At 36.2% G+C, this 7,192-nt stretch overlaps 1 protein-coding gene across 1 annotated transcript in view; it reads left to right on the forward strand.

Moving 5' to 3' along the window:
- Nucleotides 1-1,380: 1,380 nt before the first annotated feature.
- Nucleotides 1,381-7,192, forward strand: part of BAAT (bile acid-CoA:amino acid N-acyltransferase) — a 29,598-nt gene continuing 23,786 nt past the window's right edge. Inside the window, exon 1 of the mRNA XM_017527787.2 lies at nt 1,381-4,045. The gene's annotated coding sequence lies outside the window, so the exon portion shown is untranslated. The remainder of the gene's footprint in view (nt 4,046-7,192) is intronic.

The following is a 7,192-nucleotide window of genomic DNA, read 5'->3' on the forward strand; positions in this document are numbered from 1 at the left end:
GAATATATCAGAATAACGGCCTTTACTTTTCCTGAAGCATGCTTCAAAAGCTGATTATGCAGTTATCTTTTTTCCCCCCGAACATTTTTGATCCATAGTTGGTTGAATCCATAGTTGGGGAACACACAGATATAGAAGACCTACTGTATGTGCAGCTTCTACTATGTAAAAGATCCAGCATTGGAATTTTGTATACAGGATTTGATTATCTCATTTTCTATACAACTTTTCCTTCTGATCCATAGACAGGAAAACAAAGGCCAGATTGGAACTAAGGGATGAGGAGGTCTGTGTGGAAAAACACTTGGTTACAACCGGAGAGTTAACTGCAAAAACCAAGCAGCTTCATGTTACTGTTAGAAGAAATTTCTCCTTTGTAGCCTAGAGCAGTATTTTCAAAATTTAATATGCACATTAATCATTTGGGGATCTTTTATTGATTATTTTCATGTGGGGATCTTTTAAAAATGCAGATTCTGATTCGGTAAGTCTGGAGTACATCCTGAGCTGCTGCATGCTTCAAAAGCTGATTATGTTTCGAGAACATGGATCTAGATGCTAGTATTGAGTTGGGAGACAAGTACCACTGCCTGAAACAGTCGTCGTAAATATAGCCAACAAGGAGGGTAAACACATCCGGACAGGGAAGGTAAACTGCACGTCCATCAGTACCTCTAGAGGGCATCACTGGTTTATAGTTCAATAGAGTGAATATATCAAAATAATGACCTTTAGTTTTGCTGAAAGATTAAATTATGCTTGCTAACTCGTTTAATGAGATAGTCAAACATATGATGTAATTTTAAAGGCTTTACATTTTTTTTAAATTTAATGGCTGCTACATAAAAAGGATATCGGTTAACTAATTTTACTTAGTTGGAACTTCTGTAAGCTTAGTAGGTATGCTTACATAAAGCCTGCTAATAAAATAGAGATTCAGACTCAATAGAATGGTTTTACATATGCAATATATGTTTTAAACAACATAAAATAGACTTTCCTGTCTTAACATGTCATTCTTAAAAAGAATAGCACATTCTCTTTAGAAAATTGGGAAAGATAAAAAGCAAAACCAAGAATGAAAAAAAAAAAAGCTGGGTGCAGGGGCTCACGCCTGTAATCCCAACACTTTGGGAGGCTGAGGTGGGCTTATCACCTGAGGTCGGTGTATCACCTGAGGTCGGGAGTTCGAGATCAACCTGACCAACATGGAGAAACCCCGTCTCTACTAAAAATACAAAATTAGCTGGGCATGGTGGCGCATGTGTGTAATCCCAGCTACTCGGGAGGCTGAGGCTGGAGAATCACTTGAACCAGGGAAGTGGAGGTTGCAATGAGCTGAGATAGTGTCATTGTACTGGGGAACAAGAGCAAAACTTCATCTCAAAAAAAAAAAATTGCTGCTTATAATTACCTAATATTTTGGTATATTTCCATATGAAAAATATTTTTTTCCTGTATTTTACAATTACTATGGGATCATGCCCCTCTTTACATTATAAGCATTTCTCCATATTTTTAAATAGACAAGAGTAACAAATTTGATTAATAGCATATTGTATAATTAGATGTCATTGCAATTTTTCAACCAATATTCAATTCGATATTTAAGTTTTTCCCAGTTTTTTACTTTTCTGTTCTTTTTTATTCTGCTTTTCTAGTTCTTAGAGAGTTGGTTTGCCTTAAATCTTTCTACTTAGAAGCTACTCTACTGTAAATTTCTTGACCCTGAACAAACCTAAGAATGAACAGTTTGGTCCTGCTTCTTTGGTTCACAGTCTCATTAGCATGTATTCCATGAATCCTAAAACACAAAGTAACAAGGACCTTTAAATTTTTACTAGGTTGTTTCACAGTGCAAAAGTCCTAAAGCTTTTACTTGAAAGGTTTCCAAATTTAAAAATAGTCTGTGTCCTCTGATTCCATAGAATTCAAAATTAATCTTAGATGTACAATAACAGACTGCAGAGACCACCACAGTTCTGCTTTCCATAATGAAATATCAAATTCAAAATATGTAACACTGATATAACAATAATATACTGTCTACATTGAAATTTCATCAATGTCCTAGTAATGACCTCTATTGCAATTTCACCTCCAGACCAGGATCCAATCCTGATTTATTTAGTTGTCCATTAATTATTATGTTTCTTGGTCTCATTTATTCTTCTGTATATTTCTTCAAGTAATTGATCTCATGTAAGTTATCAAATTCTTAGCATAAAATTGTTTGTAATATTCCCTAGCTAATGTCAATTGGATCTATAATAATAAGCCTACTTTCATTTTGAGTTATTTGTGTCCTATCTTGTTTTTATTTAATCAGTCTATGTTGTAGTTTATCAATTTTTTAGCTTTACCTTTATAATTTTAAAATTATTTATATTGTTCATCCTTTATCATTCAGTTTGAAATATTTCCTAATTTCCAGCATGATTTCTTTTTGACTCATGAGTTATTAGAAATGTTTAAAATACTTGAGAGTTTTCTAGATACCTTACTGTTTTTAATTACTAATTTCATTGAGAATATGTAATTTCAGTGCTTTTACATGTATTGTAATTTTATGGCCCAACTTAAGGCCTATCTTGTTGAACATGCCATGTACATTTGAAGTTATTGAGGTAATTAGGGTAAGGTCATTAAACTGTTCAAATCTATTGTTTAAAGGGGGATTTAAAAATCTCCATTCATGGTTATGGAATTGCCTATTTTTCCTATTTCTCCCTTTAATTCTGTCAATTTTTGCCCTATTGATATCTTAAAATCCATTATTTGGATTTATGATTTTTATGATCCTGTCATATAGATATATAATATTTATAATTATAGTCATTACTACTTTGGGTTTCTTATGCTTACTGTTGCATGGAATGTATTTTTTCCATTCACTTAGTTGCATTCTGTCAATGTAAACTACATTAATAATTTTTCACCACTATCCAGATTCTTAGTAATTCATTCCTTGGTTTGTTTAAAGATTTACTCCAAAAGTATGGCCTATAGTTTTAGTTCAGCAAATATAAGTTTGAGAGATTGATTTGTGTGTATTTATGACAATATTATAATATTCTAACAATATTATGTTTGTAAGATTTATCCAGGTAATTGCATGTAGTTGTAATTCATTTATTTTTGTTCTCTAGAAGAGGAATGGCTGGGTCAAAAGTTATTCATATTGTCACATTTATTAGACAATGTCAAATTGCTTTCTGAAGTGGTGGTACCAATTTATATTCCCTTAGTAGGGCTTGAGTCTGAGTGATTCACTTCATAACCAACTCTTATTTTTGGAATTTTTAATTTTTGCCAACCTTATAGGTATGAAATATGCCCCATGATTTTAATTTGCATTTCTTTGATAATAAATGAGATTAAGACTTTTTCCCATATGCTTATGCTTGTGTCTCATTAGTACCTGTTTAAGTCTTTTTCTCATATTTATCTGAGATTTTTAGACATTACTTTTTTCGGAAAAGTCCTACTAACACTTCATTCTATAGCTATTTCAAAAACCTGTGTGAATTAGTTGAGAGGGATTAGTAGGAGATTTGGTGCTCCCTACATTCTGAAAGTGGGGCTTGAGTATTTTATTACTGGTTACTGTGATCACATTTGTATTTTTCAGCTTATGTTGTCTCAGGAAAGAATGACTTGCAAATGCAGAGCCCTTCAGAAGTTACCTTGAGTATTTTATTGTAGAGGAAATATATGCCCTAATGGTGCCAATAGAGGTCAAACAACTTCTATAAATAAAATTATTAAAATATGTGAGTAAAATGTAGTGACAATCCCTAAGAGAGAGAGATTTCAAGAGAACAGAAAATGAACAGGGAAAATAGTGGTACATTTATTGAATTCAGTAACTGTTAAAAGTTAATAAGAAACTAAGGCAAATGGTATGTGGTAATCTGGCTCTGAAGTTAGCTCTGTTACTCTTCAAAAGGCATATTTGAGGTTTTGGCCTCCTGGGCAACTTGCGGTGGAGTTCTGTCATTTTCCCTTTACTGCTGGAAAAGAAGGCTCAAGAGGAAAAGTCCAGGTACTTTGTGTTTTAATCAGGACTACTTCTTTTGGACTGATTGGAAATAAGTTAAAATCTTTTAGCTCTTGGATTAACTAAATTAGTTTATTTACTTCAGTGTTTGGAATTTTAGCAGTTCATGAGGACAAAGAGTCTTTTTGCTCAGCTCATTTCGTAATCTCAGTTGTAGAGTTGCCAGGAGTGCTCAGATAAGTGTGTCTTTTCATTTCGATTTGCTTAGAAAAGATGACACCAGGGACTTGCTATTATGATAATATAGAGCTGGTTTTTATATTTCTGAGGAAAATGAAAGGCTATCAGAAGTCATTTGTTAAAATGTCTTTATTCTGTCTTCCCCATCCCCTTCAATATTTCTCCCTCTTTTAAAAGACTATTTCCTAGAATGTTATAGAATAAGCCCTCCTATTCTGGGAAACTGGATTGTGGTCCTATTTATATTTTGTTTGAAGGGTAATTTTCTTATAATATAAGACTAATGCCATGTTAGAATTACATTCTGTGAAAATATTTCTTGAAGCTTTGAATATATGTCCTACCTATTTATGCAATTCAGGAATGCTTTCTGGTAGTGAAATGTAATGTTAAAAAAATACCAAAAAAAGTAAGTATAAGTTGAGTTAATGACTTTCTAATTGACTTCTTTCTGTTTGAGCACACTGGTTGGTGCATGTAATATTTGAATAGAAATAAATTTAATGGATAATATTGTTAGGGGTGGCGAATATGAGTTACTGGTGGCAAATCTGTATGGGTCTGCAGCAGCTTCATTTCTTGCCTCCTCAGAAGAATTAATTCAACTGAGGGGCATAAAGGAGTAAAAGAGACTGAGGCAAGTTTCCGAGCAGGAGCAGAAGTTTATTAAAAAGCTTTAGATCAGGAAAGAAAGGAAAATACTTTTGGAAGAGACCCAAGCAGGCATCTTGGGGGTCAAGTGCCCCATTTAACCTGGAACCTAGGATTTTATATGCTGGCCTCCTTCTGGCATCTTGCACCCCTTTCCCTTCATCCTTCCCTTAAGGGGAGTCACCCACATGCTTGGTGCCCTGCTTGTGCTCGGGATGTTAGCATGCACAGTATGCTTACTGGAGTTTTGTGCATGCTTATCTGAGGCTTTGTTTTGAACTCTGGTGGAATGCCCCTGGAAGGTCATACTCTGTCATTTTGCCTCTTAATGCACATGCTTGAGCTCATTTGCCCAATTCCTGAAAGCTGCTGATTACCAATTTCAGGTGTTTTTGTCTATTGAGAAACTGCCTCTCCTTGGTGCTGGCTGTGACCGATAGTTATTTTAGAGAAACAGAGTGACAATCACTTGATAGTTACTTGACATTCTGGTGGGTGGGGGGAACTCTCTCCTGCCCCACTCATGTATAACTAGCTACCTACTATAACCATATATGAAAGGAATACTATACCTTAAGCTTCCTTAGAGTAGGAACTGCATCTTATCTCTCAGTAACTATGACATGTAAACCCTTGATAAATTCTTTTTGAAGTACTAATCAATTTGACTACGAGTTGGAGATGTGGATTCCATTTCTGACTCTGTCATGTATTTCTGTGTAATCTTAAGTACTCAATTTCTCAACTACAAGAAAGCAAGTGAAATATGGCACTTGGAAGCTATAGTATCACTTATTTTTAAGCTTCTCAGGAAACAGATGCAACATTTACACATCACTGAATTATTCTCAGCACTTCTCTCTTGGTAGGCTCATTCTCATCAGCGTGTATTTATGCCTGTGTCTGTCTCATCTCTCTCTCATATATATACATACACACACACATATATATACATACATATATGTTCAGTGTGCAAATATATGCAACACAAACATATATATATATGTATTTTACTTTCAATCTGCCTTTTTTTGACAATGTGTTTCCGAAAAAGAAACACTTGCTTTTTCAACTAGTTTGACAATCTGTCTCTTATTTATGTATTTATTTTAAGGATAGGATTTCAGATCTGTCACCCAATCTGGAGTCCAGTGGCATGATCACAAATCACTGCACCTCAACCTCTTGAGCTTAAGCAATTCTTCTGCTTCAGCCTCTCAAGCAGCTGGGAATACAAGTATGCCCCACCAAACCCTGCTAATTTTTACATTTTTTGTAGAGATGGAGTCTCCCTATGTTGTCCAGGCTGGTCTCAAACTCCTGGGATCAAGTGATCCTCAGACCTCAGCCTCCCAAAGTGCTAGGATTACAGGCATGAGTCACCACACCTGGCCTGTGTCTTCTAATTTGAGTGTTTGATCTGTTTATATTTTTTTTGTTTTTGTTTTTTTTTTGAGACGGAGCTTCGCTCTTGTTGCCCAGGCTGGAGTGCAATGGCGCGATCGCGGCTCACCGCAATCTCCGCCTCCTGGGTTCAGGCAATTCTCCTGCCTCAGCCTCCTGAGTAGCTGGGACTACAGGCATGCGCCACCATGCCCAGCTAATTTTTTGTATTTTTAGTAGAGACGGGGTTTCACCATGTTGACCAGGATAGTCTCGATCTCTTGACCTCGTGATCCACCCATCTCGGCCTCCCAAAGTGCTGGGATTACAGGCTTGAGCCACTGCGCCCGGCCCAGATCTGTTTATATTTAACATAATTATTGATATAGTTGGGCTTAAAACTCCCATCTTGGTATTGGTTTTCCATTTATCCCATTTATTATTTGCTCCTTTATTCCTCCTTTCCTGTTGTGGCTGATCGAATTTCCCAAAGATTGTATACACAAACACACATACAAATACACACAGCCAGGTGTGGTGGCTCATGCCGGTAATCCCAGCACTTTTGGAGGCCAAGACGGGTGGATCACCTGAGGTCGGGAGTTTGAGACCAGCTTGGCCAACATAGCGAAACCCCTTCTCTACTAAAAATACAAAAATTAGCTGGGTGTGGTGGTGGGCGCCTGTAATCCTAGCCACTCAGGAGGCTGAGGCAGGAGAATCGGTTGAACCCAGGAGGTGGAGGTTGCAGTGAGATGAGATTGTGCCATTTTACTTGAGACTGAGCAAGAGTGAAACTCCGTCTAGGAAAAAAAAAGTGACATTCATTACTGACCACAGATCAGGAACCTTGTAAAGGGTTATGTAGAGAAGGTACTTACTAGGCCAGTCTTTCTAAGGTGCTTTTTTTTTTTTTTT

The sequence above is a fragment of the Cebus imitator genome, unplaced genomic scaffold, assembly GCF_001604975.1.
Source record: "Cebus imitator isolate Cc_AM_T3 unplaced genomic scaffold, Cebus_imitator-1.0 Scaffold51, whole genome shotgun sequence".
Taxonomy (NCBI): Eukaryota; Metazoa; Chordata; class Mammalia; order Primates; family Cebidae; genus Cebus; species Cebus imitator.